Here is a 19720-nt window from a genome sequence, read left to right on the forward strand (position 1 = left end):
GAGAGAGAGAGAGAGAGAGAGAGAGAGAGAGAGAGAGAGAGAGAGAGAGAGAGAGAGAGAGATGAGAGAGAGAGAGAGAGAGAGAGAGAGAGACTGTGTCAGATTTACACCTGAGCTCTTTGTCTCTTCCTGCCAATGACGGACAGATAATTGCCATTGTCCGTGAATAATGCATAGGTAATAAACGTGCACTGCCAGCTGCCGTGTGCTGCTCTCTGTTAGGCCCCACGGGAGGCCTGTCTGGTGGGTGCTCGTCCGGCGGCTGCAGTGCCCGGCTGGAGCATGGCATGCCCCCACCTCTCTCCCTCTCATCTCTCTTTTTATGATTTAGATTTCTCCCTCAATTTCTCTTTTTTCACTTTTAGTTTTCTGGATATCTCTCTCTCTCTCTCTCTCTCTCTCTCTCTCTGCCTCTCTCCCTCGATCTTGCTCTCTCTCTCTGCCTCTCTCCCTCGATCTTGCTCTCTCTCTCTGCCTCTCTCCCTCGATCTTGCTCTCTCTCTCTGTCCTCCACATGTCCCTTGGTTTCTTTGTTCTTGTGAATCTGTGTCATCAGACACTAGGGGGCACAAAGGTAATAGAACATACATGCTTAACATCTTCATGACAGTGTAGTGGGCAAATGTTGGCATGTTGTTATGGCTGTGGACCTCGCGGCCTTTTAGGACGTAGTTAAAATCAGCCCCAACTTCTTTCAAAGTAATACAAATAAGTAATTAAATGATAACAGTGTAAATAGGCTGAATACAATGCATTATTCACAATACATTATTCACTCAAATATTTATTAACCTTTATGAAACAAATGCTAGTGCATTTGACTTGAGAACTCCTGCAACAGTGTGTGATAAATTGCTTCCGGTTTATCGTAAATCTATAGTACAGGATGTAACCTCAGAAATATCCCTGACGTTGTCATTTTATCCTGGATCTAGGGCCAATATTATGAAGTTCCTTGGAATAAATAGATGCCATCTTTACTCAGGACTCAAGTGTTATTTCAGTCCGGCACATACTGGCCTTCCCCCGTCGCCTCTGCTATCAGCTTTGTCACCCATATCAATCATAGCCAGCTCCTCCGAGGACGCCTCATTGGTCATTGTTTCAACCTTGAACTTTTTTTTTCGGCTGCTTCATCGCCCCCATCCATCACACTCACAATCTTCTCCTCCTCCCCACCTCACAAGTACAGAGCAGATTAAAGGAGAACTTCTCGACTTTTTCATTATTTTATTTGGTATGTCTGGCAATGAGTATGTAATGTCATGACCTTTGTTCTGTTTCCCCATTTTTTTTAAATGATTCTACAGGTATTCGGAGTGATCATAAAGATCAAGTGCTTTGAATTATCCTGAGAATAAAAGTGAAATAGATTCCAGTCACCTCAAGTTAAGAGCCTCAAGTATAGAGAACATATCCTCTTCTCTATTTTCTCCTCCTTTCCTCCTCTCCTCATCCTCCTCTCTTGCCCATCTCTCATCCTCCTCCATCCTCCTCTCATGATCCTCATGTCCTCCTCTCATGGGGAGAAGTCCAGTTATTTCTTGTTTTTTTCCAGGAAGCCAGACCCTCAAGAGGATTGAGCTGTGAGCAGAGTTAAGTCTCCTCGTTAGTTTAGGTTTCCTGGTTAATCATAGAACGCTTCAACTGTAGTTCATTGGGTTACCACTTCCTATTAGCTTCTACTCACAGTGCCCCCAGGGGATACAACTTCAGTTTTGTATTGATCTATGGGTCCTATTTCTTATGACTTTTTGATGAACTTAGAATGAAAGCGTCTGCTAAGTGGAAAACAGTTACACCAATTATAGCATCAGCATTGAGTGGTTGTAAATGATTTTCTTTCAAAACTTGTCTACCCACGAGTTTCTATTTTTACACGTGAAATTATGTAGTATGTTAAAGTCATAGGACTGAACATAAATGCTGAACTTTAAGACATTTATTTGAAGAGATAAGGTAAGAAAGCTTGGATCAACAGTTGACCCTCTGGCTGTAGTAAGCTGTCATCTGTGATAAGCCAATCATAGGTTTTCATTTAACAATGTGTTATACACATCTCTGTTGAAGGGTGAAGTTGCCACATGTGGAGAGTGTCTGTGTGATGGAGCAGGGTGAGAGGGAGATTGAGATGTTTCAGCATTGAAGAGAACAGTGGAACTGCACTCAGCAGACAACTTTGTTTGGAAATTGTTGACATGTCTGTAGTGGTTAGTGCTCTGCTTTAAAGTCCATTCACTTAACATGAGTGAGGCCTTTTCTCAAAGGTACATTATGTCACTTACTCTACAAACCAACATCCTTGACCAGTATCTCCTCCTCAACTCTAGGAGTTGGTTACGCGACAAACAAGATTACTGTACACAGAAACAGTTCCAATCTTCACGACAGCGTCCTCGTAGGACATGTAGTGAACATGTCTCGTGGCCATTTTCAGGTGTACTGTTAACGTTCTGAGTCGGAACAAACACAACACAACAAAGGTCATGGTGTCTACATCCGGCAATGTATGTAATGGTTCTGCTGTTGATGTCACACGGACGTGAGTGTGTGTGTGTGTATGTGTCCACATGCACCGTGCCACAAGGTGGTTACACAACACAGAACAGGGTGTTGAATATGCATCGCCACCGGGTACATGTCGCTCCCCAGCTCACACCAGCCTCCCACACCCTCTCGCTCTCCTCACCCCTCCCTATCTCCTCACCCCTCTCTCTCTCCTCACCCCTCCCTATCTCCTCACCCCTCTCTCTCTCCTCACCCCTCCCTATCTCCTCACCCCTCTCGCTCTCCTCACCCCTCCCTATCTCCTCACCCCTCTCGCTCTCCTCACCCCTCCCTATCTCCTCACCCCTCTCTCTCTCCTCACCACTCATCCCTCTCTCTCCTCACCCCTCTCTCTTTACCACCCTCTCCAAGCACCTCTCCTCCCTCTTCTCAGCTCACACTGCTCATCCTCTTCACACTTCCTCCCCCAAGCCCTCCCCCGCGCCCCCCCCCCCGCCCCCAAACTATCCACGCCCCTTCCCTCTCCACAGAGGCAATGTATTTTCACATGCTAATGTCCCAGGTCTGTGGGAGGGGCTTGCCATGTCCAACCTGGGAAGATAAATTACATTGCATGTGATTGGGGAGGGAGACCATGCTGCTGAACAGCGACCATGTTGAAGTAAACTAGACCGTCGGATGGGGGGATGATTGCACTCTTCCACTTCACTCAGTCACTCAATACCAGAACCTTTCCCTCAAGGTGTAAAGTGTCTCTCAGCCTTTCTCAGAAATAGCATGGGGTGTACTCCAAATTCAAAAACCTGTGAGTTCTGCCTTATAGGCTCATGGTGAGCTGTCACAAACACACACAAAACACACAAACACACACACACACATACACACACATACATACACTATACACACACAATAAAACACGATGCAAACTACACACAGAGGCAGTGGTCCACAAATGCAGAAGCTCTATCCTGCACAGACAAGTCCACATCACTCAACAGGCCACCATATGTAACAGGCACCACAGCTGGGACTGGAGCAGAACATCATGTGAGCTCTGGAGTCCCCCCTCCCCCACCCACCCAAATAGCTCCTCCCTCCCTTGCTCTTCTGCCTAACTCCCACAGAGAACTGCCCAACTGCCCAGAACATGGACCCACATTTCACATGAGGACAGAATACAAGTGAAACATGCACATATGCATGAACCATGATGAAAATAAACAGGTTCGTGGCTTGCTACATTTTCATTAGGTCCTAATGAGCAATCAATATGTGATTTTCCTGGAGAGGGTCCACCATAACACTGCTAATTGCATTTTATAAACGGCAGGAAATGCAAATGTGATAAGATCAGTATCGAAGTAGTGGGCTGTGGCTGAGCTTGGAGCCGTCCAAAGTCTTTGTTTACCATGCATTGATAATGAATGTAATGTGGCATTGGGAAATTAACGTCTTCATTTTGACATTTCCTATGGACATTAAGTCCCAATTAACAGTGGAAATTGAGCGTCCTAAAATGAAAGGATTGCCTGACGTTGATTGTCTGCATGCTACAATGCCACAGTTGAACCAATCCGATATCCATTTCCGAAGGAACATAGGGAACACGCTAGGTATGATAATAACAACAATTAAACCATTTTGCATACAAACCCCATATGACAGATCATCTGATCCAACCACGGATCAATCAACAATACAGTCACAATACGCAGTCAACAGTAGACCTGCCAACAGGGATGGCTTCAATCACTGAACTGTATTCAGGGTCTAGATGTTTTTTTGACCTACTATGTGCTAAAATGAAAGGGAGGATAGACCATCAGTATCACATGTGCTGTGCAGGCCATTGAGGGACATAGCAGTGCAGTCTGGTGGGCATTATCTCTGTGGTGGCACTAGGCCATACCCATTGTACAGACCCACTTAAGCTTCTCATAGCAAGGTGTGTTATATGAGAGCACAGGCACACACTGGGGAGTCCTGGCTTGTGTCCCAATTGCTACTCAAACAACTCAAGCTGAGAAGGTGTGCAAAACACATTTTTTATGTAGCAGAACGCCCAATCTCAGGGGAGAGTCAATTGGAATAGTAGCGGTCACGTTTGAAGAGCAAACAATCACAGTAGGAGTGAAGAAGAAGTAGAGAGAGAGAAAGAGAGGGATGTAGCAGAGGGAGTGATATGTGCTATCCACTGCTCTCATTTATACCTCATGCTCTGACAGTTTGAAATGGAATGTCCTTAAATATACTGAACATGTTGGGGATTTCTGTGTCATAAGTGTGACACATGGTGGAGGATAATTAGGGCTGTAATAACTACATTTCCCAGAAGGCTGTCCAGTAGTTTTAGTATGGGGCATGCATCCACTTTGTAGCAGGTCTTAGACCCAGGGGTGAGCTTTTAATGAGTATGTAGGCTGGCTGGCAGGTGAGTCATCATACAAGTACAATCTTGGCAGTTAAAGAATACCGCGCATTGAATAAATTGTATGTGACGTCATCACGAATTCCTTGCATTAGTCATGCAACTCAATGTACGTCTTTACACGTGATCTTGCTAGACTGTTGTCATGTACATTCCTCTCTACTCACACCTCATGACTCGGTTTTTAATTATGTCAATTGACAGTTTTAACCTTTAAATGCAATTAAAGAAAGATGCAGAGTCCCAACACGGTGCGCTGTGCCTTTTCAATCCCTCCTTCTCTGTGTGTGTGTGAAGCTGAGCCTCCAGCACCAGAGGTTTGGAGGTATACTGATGCCGCGTGGGGAGAGTGGGAATAGGAAACAGACTTGGGATTGCAGTTCTCTCAGTTCCTCTGACCGGAGGGGGGTCGGTGTCATCCTCTTGACAAAGCCAAAAAGCGACTGATTGAAATGTCAGATTTAATATGTGTGGTCGGCAGACAGCACTCACCGTGCTGCATATTCATATCAGACGTCTTAACGGTTTTGATTGGCTTCATGTGACTTTAATGAAGTCCTGAATCACTTATTCACCTCTGGGATTGTTTGAACCTGGATGGATTTTTGGGGACAAACGGCAAGATTCCTAAAAAGTATTGAAAACGTACTTTGTGGCATGGAGAGGGCAGCTAACCTCTGAGTTCCCGTCTCTCTCAGAGACAACTCCTCCGTATCCCACAGGAGCCTCGGACCTGTACAGCACCCATGTGACCACACAGCAGCTCTCCTCAGACGGCCCGGCGCTTCCCTCCATCTTCAGATTGTGTCTCCGTGTCTCATCCCCAGCCCTCTGCTCTGTTAACCCTTGTGTTATCTTCGGGTCATTCTGACCCATCAGTCATTGTGACCTACTGTCGTATTGCGACAAATTTACCTCATACAAAAACAAAGTGAAGCATTTTCTTTTAACTGTCGGGCTGTCTCAGACCCCCCACATTGCAATGGTTAAAAGAAAATTATTTTTATTTGTTTTTGTATTGGGTGAAATTGGGTAAACACAACAATGGTTCGTTGTGAACCTTTGGGTCATGTGACCCGAAGGCAGCACGAGGGTTAATTATGGATTGTGGCCATGAGGAAGGCGGCAGAGGCGCCCCTGTCTGAAAAAAAACAAGCTGATTAAGCCAGGGGCACTGCGTCACACAGAGGGGATGGAGGACTCAGGCCATTAATCACACCGACTGGAGTTCTCCTTTAAATCAGCTCTTTAGTGGGACAGAGTTCACCCCTCTGAACGCTGACTGTTCAGACTCACTCTTGAGGTGTTATCCTTCCTCTGTGGTTGTCGCTGTGGGAATCTTCACCGATAAGTTCCTTTCTGAATGATACAGTGATAAGCAGCTAGGCTAAATATGTGTATATTATAAGATATTGAAAAGTGTTTATATGTGTAAAAGACAAATATGAACTATTTGCAAGACATATATACTGTGTATATATATGTATATATATAGTATATACTGTGTATATATACTACATACATACACTGCATGTATTTGGTTCATATACATGGCTATAAATACATATTTGAATGGCTTACACATAGTCATTTTCATCGAACATGAATATGAATATTGTCCGACTTGTCATGCCCGCTTTAGCTATCAGCCACTGGCGCCTGTTGGCTTTTGAAGATGTCAGTCAGAGATCTGAGACCCTGTCTGCCTCTAACCCGATGACTCACCACCTGCCATTCATCTCTGTGACATTAGCTTGGAAGGTTTGTCTGCATGACCAAGGTCAGACCACATCCCCAGCCTCCCTGTTTCGCATTGATGATTCAGTCTCTCCTGCATTGACAGAAGTCTCGTATCTGACGTCATGGCCCGGTCACTGCCATTGAAATTGGGGGTGAAAGTTGGCCTCCTCATATGAGATGTTGATTTTCCGTCAGTCTTTCAATCGAATCCGGTGTACGGGTGTCGACAACCTTGTCTGTGTGGTTGTGAGTGGGCGCGTGCCAAACACTGAACAGACTTCTATATCTGTTAAAAAGACATCCTAAGATATTTTCAGTTATTCAAATAATGCCACACTTATTAAGAGTTACAGTAATGACTAAACACTGCTGTTATCCTGTTATCAGAAAAAAGAGCTATTATAAAATAACATAAACACAGAAGTTGAAATCATGTTTGACAAGACATTAAAAGTCACATGGAGCCCTGTGTGGCTAAGAAGCACCTCTTAAAATACTGGGTATTATACAGCACCTGACCATACACAGAAGATCTCAGCCCTAATACCGACTACATGTCTCAAAATGGGAGACGAAATTAGACTGACAGGCACAAGAAAACTCAGGGTAAGAACAAATGACAAATATTAAAATTGTACCCACACACAATATAAAAGAGAGTGCAGGGCTTGTGGCAGTTTCGTGAGCCTCTCCTGGGAAGATGAAGCCATCTCCAGACCTCTGACAAGGGATATTGATCCATTCTCTGTGCTTGTAAAGGCAACTTTAAAGGGAGTCAGGTGGCTGAGCGGTTAGAGAATCGGGCTAGTAATCAGAAGATTGCTGGTTCGATTGCTGTCCGTGTCAAATGACGTTGTGTCCTTGGGCAAGGCACTTCACCCTACTTGCCTCGGGGGGAATGTCCCTGTACTTACTGTAAGTCGCTCTGGATAAGAGCGTCTGCTAAATGACTAAATGTAAATGTAACTTTTCCCAAGCTCAATACAGCGCTACAAACTCATGTATAATGTTGATGATCAAATACAATGTTGTTGAGTTGCTCCTCCAGAAGTGAACGCTGGTTTTCAAGTTTCTCCCAAACTCTCCCAATTTTAGCTATTGCTAATATACCCAGGGGAAATCACCCAGAGAAACAAAGCGAGTGGATTACCTTCTGAGCCGAGATGCCTGCGCTCATGCCCAAAGTAGCACTTGCATCAATGAGTACATTGCAGACCAAGTTATCTCCGGATCCATCTGCGGTGGCGCTTGTCCCCACCTGCAATCTACTGAGGGTTGTTGTGTCAGTCCCTACTTACAATCTACAAAACTTTGCCTGTGACTGTGCATTTGACAAGCCAGTAGCAGAGCTACTAACCCTAACCCTAGTAATTCTGTCCATGGTCAGGTGCTGTCTAACATCAGGTGTTTTAGGACATGCCATTTAGCCACAAAGGGCGCCATATACATTTCAGCACTCATCAAGCTAAAGGGTGCTGACGAAACGATAGAACGTGACTTTTCTGCCACTGCCGTTCCGGTCCAGGTGAATCTGGGACCATATTGTACCTGTGCTTTCGGTTTTCTCCTCCCGGACCATCTAGGACACGGTCAACGAGTCACTATCCCCAACCAGCTCCAATCAGCCCCTGGTCTGTGAGACTAATTCAATCCCGTAGTCCTCTGGTGCCAGCAAGAGGTCTGACTGCAGCCGTGAGTGCGTTAAATAAACCTGATTAAAACCTAATCTAAGGGCCTCCAAGATCATGTACTTTGTACGTATGTGTGTTCCTGCATCCAAGAGGATCTCTATCTGATTACTAAACTCATGTCAAAAATGATCCTGTGGTAAATGAATGGAAAGGATTAAAGTTTCACCTTTTTAGTTTTCATCATGTGTATATTTTATTTCTATTGTTTATTCTATTATTTTTCTCTGATGACCAGTATGAGGGTATGTGGCAGTAGGAAATAACAATCTTCTTCAGTTTAGAGAAACGGAAAGGTTGTGAGGCAGGTATTATACCCTTATTATAGTAAGGACACATGGACACTCCTGCCTACAGTAAACACAACAGCTGTGTGAAATAGTTTATTTTCTCCCCTGTGCCTCTCAGGCCTGTTGCCTCATATCTCCACACCTCTCAAATCACCTCTTCTGTATATAAGGTTCATATCAAAGTCGACGAACTGTAAGAAAAAGCATTTCTGTCAGTAATGAAATGCCAGAGATAGCGTGAAACCAAACAACAGCAGTGGACGTCTAAATGCAAAAGTAGTTTTTCTCTTTATGCGATGGCAGATTGAACAATCAATTCAAGGTATTTTGAAGAAAGGCAATCTTTTATCCTTCTCCTAGTTTCACTTGAGTGCACTGCCACAAAAATATAGGTACTATTGCAACTGTTTTCCTTTGGAAAAATTCTGAAAACTGGTGATTCATACTGGGGGTTCTGGTACTAATGAAGCACTTACTTTTTATGAAGAGGACATTAACAAAGAAGAACAATTGTGTACTTAAATCACATTTTAATGTATTAAATGAGAGCATGTATACATTGGCAGGGTTTCCCAGATTTGTTAAGAACGTTCTAAGAACGCTCTAGAACGCTCTTAGAACGCTCCTAAGAAGCTCATAGCGTTAAGAGCTTCTTAACGAATCTGGGAAACCCGGCCATTATCATTATATTTGCATTTTTTTACACTAACAGTACTTAAAATGTTTGTTTTTGTACATTCACATACATATTGCCAAATGTAATATATAATCATTTTGTACTTAGTTTAAGTATAATGTTTTTTTGCTTGGAAACATGAATGCCTAAATAACTATTTGCTGTTTAGAGGTAACAAGCGTGCCATATTTCAGTCTCTTGTCATTGTATACTGTTTGTTTAGCTTGTTTGCCTGCTGTTCCCAATGAGGTCAAAGTCTTGACTTGGAGTGAAGTACAGAGCTCCATACCTTCCATCCCTCACCCTGTCACACAAACGAGTGTTGCCTAGTAACCATAACCGCTCTTGTGAAGTCACCATTCAAAGCTTTTCAAAGACAGTCACGCTTGATGGGGTTTTTTCCTCCAAAAGTGCTATTCATGTGCCATCTGTAGCCAAAGAGGAAGACTGAGCCCTCTGTATTAACATCAGAAAGGTCAGCCTCTCAGCTCAGAAGAAAGTAAAAGCAGCTGAACCATATTTACAGTGCATTTATTATTGCCCTCCATCTTGTTTTTTGGGCAAAAACACAGATTACTGTATCCATGTCCGTCAGATCACAGGTTACTTACTAATTTGGATCTGGACTGTCTATCACTCATTTTAATCACAGAATTTACGTCAATGATCTGTTTTGGCTACTGCCGAGTTCCATTGGAACTGGATTCAATTAACCGGGCTTTGATTCTGTTGACCACAACATTTCGCTGCAGCAGACTGTTTTATTAACTGAAATTGAATCAACTGAATTTTGATTCTATCAACTGTCAAATCTATTGGGAAATAATGTTCTTCTTACTCACATCTACAGTGTTCCTGCTGCTGTCCATTTATTCTATTAACTTAATCAGGTAAATTTCCACTTAATCAACAGAAGATATTGCTTGAATATTGAGTTCAGTATGAAAAACAAATCACTGGTGTAGAATTTAAAATAAAATCTTCAAATGGCTAAAGATGGCTTCATGGTTGCCACTGAGGGTAGCACTGCCTGGAATCAGCATCATCAAAATGATAGATTTCAACATGATCTTGACACAAAATGTAAGTATAAAGAATACACTCTCATTGCAAAATACTGAGATCAGCTAAGACTTACAGAGGGAACCAGCCAAGTATGATTTAAATTAGCATCAATGCAAAATGCGACATGATCATTGCTTGCACCTGCTGATGGCAAATAATGCAATTTGATTGCTCGATTATCCAAAGTGCAGGTTTTGAGTACTGTCAGTCATCTCAAATGAGCTTTCAGAGATGATTGCGTCCGGATCAAATCCAAGCAGCGCTCCTCAGAGGAGAGTGACATTCTAATCAATCAACAAGAAAGATAGCCCATGTGATGAGCTCATTCACTGATACACTGTTGAACTCCAGTAGCAATTTGCTTCAGATGGATTAATGCTGATCTGTTTGATTAGCCAACAAAGGTAGATTTACACATACTTACCCTGGATTTAAACCAGGGGTCGAGAGTTTTTCTAAGAGCATTTGCTTTCACCAGCTTATCCAGGATGCCTGGGGAAGTTCAAATAATGCTAAGAAATACTTCTCTTCTCATTATTGAAGTTTGGTTTACCAAAAGTGGGTCATCGAAACCAGTAGTGTAACAAGTAACCATGTTTGGATACCCGCAATGTTTTGGGGCTATCTTGTTGTTATGATCAGTGACCTATGCACTTTTGTAAAGCTCTCTCTTGGAAGTCGCTTTGGATAAAAGCATCTGCTAAATTAATAAATGTAGATGTAAGTAACAAGGATCAATGCCATTTATAGCACATGGTCATGGTTGTCTTTTCGAATATACTGTCCCGAGCTTCACGCTATGCTTCACGCTAAGTCTGCTTACCTTTCAACTCTTCAAAGCCGCTGTTACATAAGATGGGCCTTCAGGCTTCTTAGGCACCATGATTGTACATACACTTGGATGTCTAGATCCGGCTAGTTCTGTCCGATGTCATGATGAGTACTGTATGCTCTGCACCAGCACAGCAGTGAGGCTGGTGGTGGATGTTGCCATGCAGGGACAAACCCTTGTTCATCCGTCAAGGTCAAACAACAGGAGCGGGTGGCTATGGCCTGCCAGCTTGTGTTTCCTATTCATGGGGGGGGGGGGGGGGGGGGGCGGTGCTATTACTTGATTGAAAGCTTGCTTAAGGATACAAATAGTCTGCTTCTTTATACATAACTTTATTCTTCCTTTCTTTCTTAATCAGTCTGTCATTCACTCTCTCTCCATCTCTCTCTCTGCCTCCTTTGCACAATAATACACACACATGCACATGCACACACACACACACACACACAAAGCCATAATAAAAACAACATATTTTGTCTGCTCACTTAATCAATATAATAACCTACTATTGAAAGCTCCTGATTTTGGTATTGGTGAAATAGCACAAACAATGTGAACCATAAAACATCACTTCAACCGGGTGCATTTTTTTTAAACATCATATCTGATTCCAAATATAATCCCAAATCTCAAAAACTTCAGTTACAGTCTGTTGGTTCTGTCAGGTGAATCCAGCGTCAGGTTTGATACCTCAGTGCAGGGTAGTTATCTGGGTCTCTTCTGATCAATCATGTTTCCCTTTTCTCTTTCTCGTAGAGCTACTTCGAGCTTGAGATCAAACCAAATATTTATGTTTAACCAGGATTCAGATTCGATTTGAGGGGTTTAAGTTTTGCTGATCAAACCATTTGTTTCACCACCTCCCTGTGCAGTGGGGAAAAGTCTGTAAATCGTACAGGAACATCCGAGTGGAAACCAAGGATATCCTTATATCCTTCTGAATAATCAAATTGACAAATCCCATTTGAGAATCCCCATTTTATAGTCCATTTTTCGTTCACATCTATGATCGTCTGTGTCATCCACTCATCATAAATGGACCAAAAAATATATATTTATTGTTAAATGTCATTCAATTAAGTCCGATGACATCAGTGAGGGTTCCAGGCAGTGTCCTCGTTCTAGACTCAGCCAACCGGGCCGCCTCTGGTTTTTTATCCCCGCCTGTAGCTGTGTGATTATCCATGTGTTTCGATGTCAGCTGCGAGTGACTGACAGGCTGGGCCAGGCATTTGCAAAGGATCATGAGTGACAGAATGCTTCTATGGGACACAACCCGTTTTTACAGAACCAATACACAGAAAGACGGAGCTGCAAAAAAATAAGTCAAAAAATGTTAAGCTTTGCTAGCATTTAATTATCCTGCCGCTTTCAATAAACTCCAGCCTTGAATTGATGTGTAGAATTGAATTTGGCCAAACCATTCATGGCTCTCCTCTGTATTAATACGTTATTGCTTTTTTCTTCTATGTCTGTTTAGCCTGCAGAGTACACAAAAACGCCAGTAACAGAGTAAAAGTAATTAGGCTCTTGTTAAGGCTCCTATGAATTATAATTTAACAAAAGTCTTAATTTAGAACAAAAAAACTAGCACAGAGCGTCTCCAGAGGTGATGATGTATCAGTGATTTGGTCTTGATCAAGGACACATTTTAGGAGGTGTGCAACTTTACATATGCCAGATGCAGAGATGATCACGTGTCATCAGCATGCACTGTTGGTGAGTGATAGTCCTCTTCCAGAATTCAAAGGGCGGTACCAGCAGTCTCAGCTTCCTGCGTGGCGTTAGCCTTAGTCCTCTCATTGTGACATCAATTCCGCAGGATTTTGGCAGCCATGTTTTCAGCTCCACCAATAACCAGTCTGCGCGTCAGCAGGATCAAAACAAGTCCCTCTGTTCCCATGATTATGGACTCGTCCTGGATGATGTGGAAGGGCAAATGCGTCATGTCAACACTAGATGCAAATACAGGCACATGCCAGTCTTTCTGAACAGCAGATGAACAAATTGTCAAGTTGCAAATGACCTTGATTGCGAGAGCATTTCATTCTCAAACCCATTGAAATTGTAAGGGTGACTTGGCAGGACAGTGGAATCATTAAGCCCTCATTGAAATGCTACAGTATCTCTATGAAAGGATTGGCAGAATAGAGGTCTGATCATTATTGTCTGGTTTGAGGCAGTCTAGTGGCTTCCTTCTACTAAATTAATTCAGTCTCATTTTTATATTCCACTGATCAAACATCCTCTCAAGGCATCTAAAATGTGAACTTTGCTCTGGCTTTAGGGGGAAGTGAAAAATGTAAGCGATTCTGCCTGGCCTTTCTAAGGAAAAGACTAGATTTTCAGATACTGAAAAGCTTTATTCTCTCTTAGTGGGTAATATCTCTATTCCGGATATTGGACCTGTGTTGCTAACCCTAAATAGCGGACACCATTGTGTCTGGTCCTCTCTGGTTTTTATTAAATTGATATTGAGATACAAGATCAATATTGGACGGCACTCCCCTGTGTGTTAATGTTCTTTCATTATTGCATATGGGTATTGTGCACATAAGGGTGCATCAATGAGAAAACTGCTGGGAGGAGATTAATTGATACTGGAAGCAGAGTTGCCACACAGCTGGATTGACAGCTGTTCCTCTCTGTTGTAGGTGTTTAACTTTGTGGCAGACCTGGAGTAATTATTTAATTTACATTTACATTTACATTTAGTCATTTAGCAGACGCTCTTATCCAGAGCGACTTACAGTAAGTACAGGGACATTCCCCCGAGGCAAGTAGGGTGAAGTGCCTTGCCCAAGGACACAACGTCAGTTGGCATGACCGGGAATCGAACTGGCAACCTTCGGATTACTAGCCCGATTCCCTCACCGCTCAGGTTGGTTAATGTATTGTGTGTGTTTGTTTTGGGACATTGATTTGGTGTGGGAACAAGTGAAGCCTAATATTCTTTTATCCCATAATTGAGAGTTAGTATTTATAGTTAGTTGAATGTTATTGTAAATATTGAAATGATTTCAGAGTGTTTATGATGTTGACTGATACTGTATTTTGGCTTGTATTTTCCATCCCTCTCCATGCTTGCTTGAACCGCACAGTCACCGGTGAGTCTGCCAGTGCCTTAGTGAGCCTAAAGGACGTCCAACCTGCAAGACCTCCCACTGATGCACTCTCCCTTCTCCTTCTCCACCCCAACACTACCTCCTCTCTCGTTGATGTCTGGGGTAATTAGCCATGGATTATGAAGTAGAGAGGGGAACTTGGAGGTTCGACCGAGACTCTGTTTTCCTCTGTAATGATGCTAGCAATCCCATTGGCTGTAATACGGAACCAGTTAGTGGCCAAGCTCTAGCAATGTGGACAACTCCACTAGAGAATTGACCTGCAGGTCAACCTCATTTTTTATTTTGTTGTCCAGACTTTGGTAGTTGCTATTTAACATGTCATATAATGCTGTAGGCAACATAATTCAAGCTTTACCTATACTTAATGTCTGCATAACAGTACTGGGTCATTGTACAGCTCAGTAACTCCTCAACTGCTCCCTTGATTCCTATTCCATCTGCAAGCCATGGAAGACATGATTCCACCAGCAGCCGCCTTTAAGACTCCTAAACATTGATTTTACGAAGCGGTGGGGACATTATTTCTGTCAGGACAGAAATACAGCTCACACAGTGCCAATAACCTTTTCTATGACAAGGCTATTAAACGTCAACAGTGGATATACTAATGTAACATATGTGATCCTTAATTGCATGTCAAAGGAGGGTAGAGGTCTTGCTGTAAAACCACAAACCAACAAATTACATAAAGTTTCTTATAAACCTTGAACATTCCTTGCATCAGAACAAACAGTAAGTTGAATATTGAAGGTGTGTCAAGATATAATGGGAACAGTCTTTCATAGGTGTAATTGAAGAATACAGGCTTGAAGCTCTGCATATCTGCTCAAACATTAAAGTGCCGTATCCCTCTGTGCTTGCCAATGACATTTAATTAGTGACATGAAAGGCGTGGTTGCATGTTGAAAGGGGTGCTCAAAGGTTATGCACATAGCTTCTCATCAAAGCTTGGTCAGGCATGCTTCAAATGGGTATGGAGAATTCAGAACGTTTATTTTTGCATAGACGTACAGTACAGTAAGGTTGAGAAGTCAGCTATGGAAAACATTTGATTAGGTGAACCTTTATGCTTATGCTCTCAAATTGGAGCTCACGCCTCAAGGTCAACTTATTTAAGTGTACACCATTCAAAACCCATTACAAGGCTGGAAAACAACAACTTTGTTTTTGAATACAGTATAATCATTCACAATTGGTGTGGGACAATGTGAAAATGTTGCAATCTCTTACAGTAACATCTTGCTTGTTTGTGTCTTGGTTGGAAGCCCTCCGGACCCCACATTGGGCTGAGTGAGCAAGTCCAGCTGATGGAGGGAGAGACGGAAGGTTCTAGCCACAGGGAATCTGTCAGTTGTGAACACCAAGCCCCAGCCAATCAGAGAAATTAATCCGGGCTTGGTCTGATTTTGTTGGTCCAGTGTCATAGAAACACCAGTGCCATTCATTTTACTCTCATACTCTCTCTCTGAGTCTCTTTGGGGATCCAGTGAGAGAAAACGTGTGTGGGCAAATTTTTGCTTGTTAGATGTAGACAATGTTGACTCTACTAATTGCGTTCTGTCTGTCACGATCCCATAGCTCATTATGTGTGGAGCCCAGGCATGGGACACTTGTAGAAATGTCTGTCTCTGGTTCCTATTCTTCCTGAAGAGCCACGGATTGTGTGAAACGTCTTTGATCATCCCCTGTAGATGTTCGAATTAAGAGCTGATGGAACCATTTCCATCCCTCCATGTTAATGTCTGAGTAGCAGGTAAGAATATAAATGTATTCTTGTAAGATCTTTATTTCCATACTGTCCTACCCACACTACATCTGGAGTGGCCCACAGACCACTTGTCGATTAAGTGTGGGGGTGTGGATGCAAATGGCTGATAATTGAGCTGATCCGATGAACATGTGAGCCATTAGGGTGACAATGCACCAGCAGTTCACTTATGAGACCAAACCGAGGGCCATTAATTCCCTAGTGAGAGGCCTCCTTAACTGGAGAGATGGAGACAGAGAGCCTGCTGACGTGATACACTGCACATAGGTTCCCAGGTTGTTGTTCCTCTAACTAAGCATCAGAACCGATCTTGTTGTTGGTGCGGTACTACCCGGTTCCCCACCATGATTCACACAGAACTATCCCCGGGGCTAGCAGAAGCCGTAACCGCTCACTGAACTTTGACCCCTGCTGAACGTAAAAGATAGATTCATCTTTCGTGCCAGTTGTTGAGTGTACCATTCAGCTATGAATCATCCAACTGATCACAATCCCCTAAAAGGCCAATGTGGGGTTTGGCTGTGGGTCCCTGGCTTCACACACTCCTCACAGTGTCTATTTTTAAACATTGCACCCTTGAATTAGACATTATCTTGCGGCATGTTTCGTCAGAATGATGGAAGTGTGATGTTGGTGAATGCCAACGAGCCTCGGGTCCCTGGGCATTTCATTGCTATTCTGAGGTTTTACATCCCCATGGGCAATGCCTGAAGGGAAATCTTTTGAGCTCTCCCACTGACTATCAGCTGCCTATTAACGACTGTTTACTGCTTTCCCAGGACCAGGAAAAGGGGTTATTGGCTCATTGTAGACTTTCCGTTACTGATATGCACTGATTGTAATATACATTATTCAGTAGCTGCTTTTGTCTGTCTTTCAACATGAATTAAAAAACCAAAACGTTATCTTTCGAATTCAGCTGCTCTGATTTGTAGTGAAGAAGTTTTCTTGAAGAAATAATACAAAATTATCTGCAAAAGAACTTCCAAAGTTCAGGAACAAGTTAGTGGAACAAAAATAAGGTTCAATGATAGGTAGAGCTTCTTAAATTGTTAATCACCTCCAACACCTCCTTGCCTTAAGAGAACTGGACTGTCAGAGGGATCTCACATAGGCCTTCTGACGATACCCCAGTCTTCCTGTCCTGGTAGGTGCCATGTTTCTTTCTCTTCACACCCTTTCTCACATTATGGTGGAGCCAATTATGAGAGACTCCAAAATAATTTAACAGCCGCCGCTACAGTACTGTGTGTCAGTGCAGTGGCCGGTCACCAGATGTGATCAGACACATGCCCTTTCCCTTTCCAACACTGACCAAGTTCACTGTCTGGACACTTGGATTTGCCTGGCGCCAACCACAATAGCTAGTACCACTCAACTAAACAATACTATTACAATGCAAGTTCAATTGCACAAGTGCACACCCACTAACCTTGACGTTACAGGCAGACTCAAGCTCTTTTCATTGTCATTCTAAAAACTTGACTTTACCATAAATGTATTTGATTACCTCCAAGAAATCAAACACCTTTGAAAATATTTCTTGGAATTAACGCCACCATTAATGGTCTTAATTCTTAAACCTCAAAAAATTGAAATTTGGAGTTTAGTTATGCTTAGTTACACTAAAATAGATGTTTGCTTTTACTGTAAAATAGTATTTGTTTGCTCCACCTAGAGATCCTGATTAGATTATTTGATCCCATTAATATAAGCAGTGAAAATGTCTCCAGTCATGTAATGGTATAATGGCGCCATTACGTACATTGTGTGCGAAGTACTGTGTAACCTATATTCATGGGGACATCTGAGGACATTCTAAGAAGATGGCTCTATGACTTACCTACAGACAATTGACTGGTTCCAGTCTAGACACTTCCAATACCAGTACTGCCTGGCACAAGCATGTTCTGGATGGTGCGAAAGGCACGTGGAATTCTGTGACTTTACCATTTTTGCAAATAATGCATTCAGTCAGATAACGGAAAAGGGAGAGTTTGGCATGACCTTATATTCACAGTTTGAGCACTGTGACAGTTGCTTTCTCTGAAGTCACTTTTCAATCAATTTACGTAGCCTATGCCTGACGTAAGAAGGGTAAAATAATAGGTTAGCTTACTATAAGTATGAGTATCACAGTTGTGTGATACTGTACAATACAACGTATGTGCAAATTATGTTTCTCATTATGTTTCATTTACATTTAGCAAATGCTAACTTTTTGTTAGGAATTACGTAATCAATAATACAGTGACTCCCCTATTGTCTGGACAAAGGCAAATCAATTATTTCCTTGTCAAAACGTAATGTCGCTCTCCACTTAATATAGTGCTGAACTCCCTGGAGTTACCGTTTTCGGAAAACAGGACAGAAAAATAATTGTAAAAAAAAATAATAGAAGCCATGGTTTAAGCTATATTTTACCGACGTTGTTTGTAATGTTTGATCGTTTCACAACCGGTAGCACTGCACAGCTCTTGTGATGTAGGTGGTTTATGACAGTTGTAAAGAAAAGCACGGACCGGACTAAAGCCTAATCGGCAGTGTGTTGCCCGATGTGTGGACCTCTTTTTCTGGAATCGAAACAAACGTGGATTTAGGAGGTGGGTGATATAGGATTTTCGATGGGATTTCAAAGATTTTACGAAACAGATTTGTGTGAATAGGGATAAGGTTTACAGTAGGACCTGGTTATATTTTGCTGGTTTGTATTCTGAAGAAAACGTGCCTTCGTTTTGCAACATGTAGTAGATCAGTCTTGATAGCTCTACCAATGCACGTTCTGAATGGGGCTGCTTAGACGAATACAAACACAATATCGAGCATAATTGAATTAGAGGTTGGTCTTTGTTGCATTGTTGTCGAATAAACAAAACATAGCAACATTTATTTTGAGTTATTGTCTCAAAGTATACGGGAAGTTGCAAAAAAAAAGTTGTCAACCTTTTTACAATATTTTTCAGCATGGATACTGACATTAATATTGACTGCAGGTGTGTTTTGCGGAAGTAGTAGGCTACTCGTGTTCGCTTGTTCGTATCATCAATCCGTTAGTTAGCCTTGTCCAGTTTGGCCTAAAATAATTGAAAATTAAATAGTATTTTTGTGTTTGTGTGCGCGCGAGCGTCTGTGTGTTCAGCATGCGTTTCTTGCGTTGAGATGCGTGCTTTTGCACAAGTTAAGCATCCCCGATCTTGGCTTAATTATAAAATAGCCGTCTATTGCACACGGCCTCTGGAGTGCTAGCCTAATTATTTAGCACATTTCGTGTGTACATCCTTACGTAGGTCCGGATGTGGACATTCAGAGTGAGTAATTTAATCTTCACTTCAGAATCGACTCATATTTTTGGGAAGTGCTGTGTAATTAATGTATTTTTGGCCCACTGTGTACATTTGACCCCCGGCTACATCTAAACTGTTATTCAAAACACGCACTAATTGGATGTTCTTATTAAGTCACGTTTTGGTTTGGTTTATGGGAGTCTGGGTTCTATTATCAAAGGGATCCAGTTCACAAATTGCCACACTACACATCTTGAACCAAGCTTATACTGTACTATTTCAAATTGAGTTCCGAGGCAAAATACAGAGCATT

The 19720-nt window shown here is 42.4% G+C and overlaps 1 protein-coding gene across 1 annotated transcript in view; it reads left to right on the forward strand.

Annotated features, from left to right (window-relative positions):
* Positions 1–19720, forward strand: part of syt1a (synaptotagmin Ia) — a 131774-nt gene that overhangs the window by 21155 nt on the left and 90899 nt on the right. The window lies entirely within an intron of this gene.

The sequence above is a fragment of the Osmerus eperlanus genome, chromosome 17, assembly GCF_963692335.1.
Source record: "Osmerus eperlanus chromosome 17, fOsmEpe2.1, whole genome shotgun sequence".
Taxonomy (NCBI): domain Eukaryota; kingdom Metazoa; phylum Chordata; class Actinopteri; order Osmeriformes; family Osmeridae; genus Osmerus; species Osmerus eperlanus.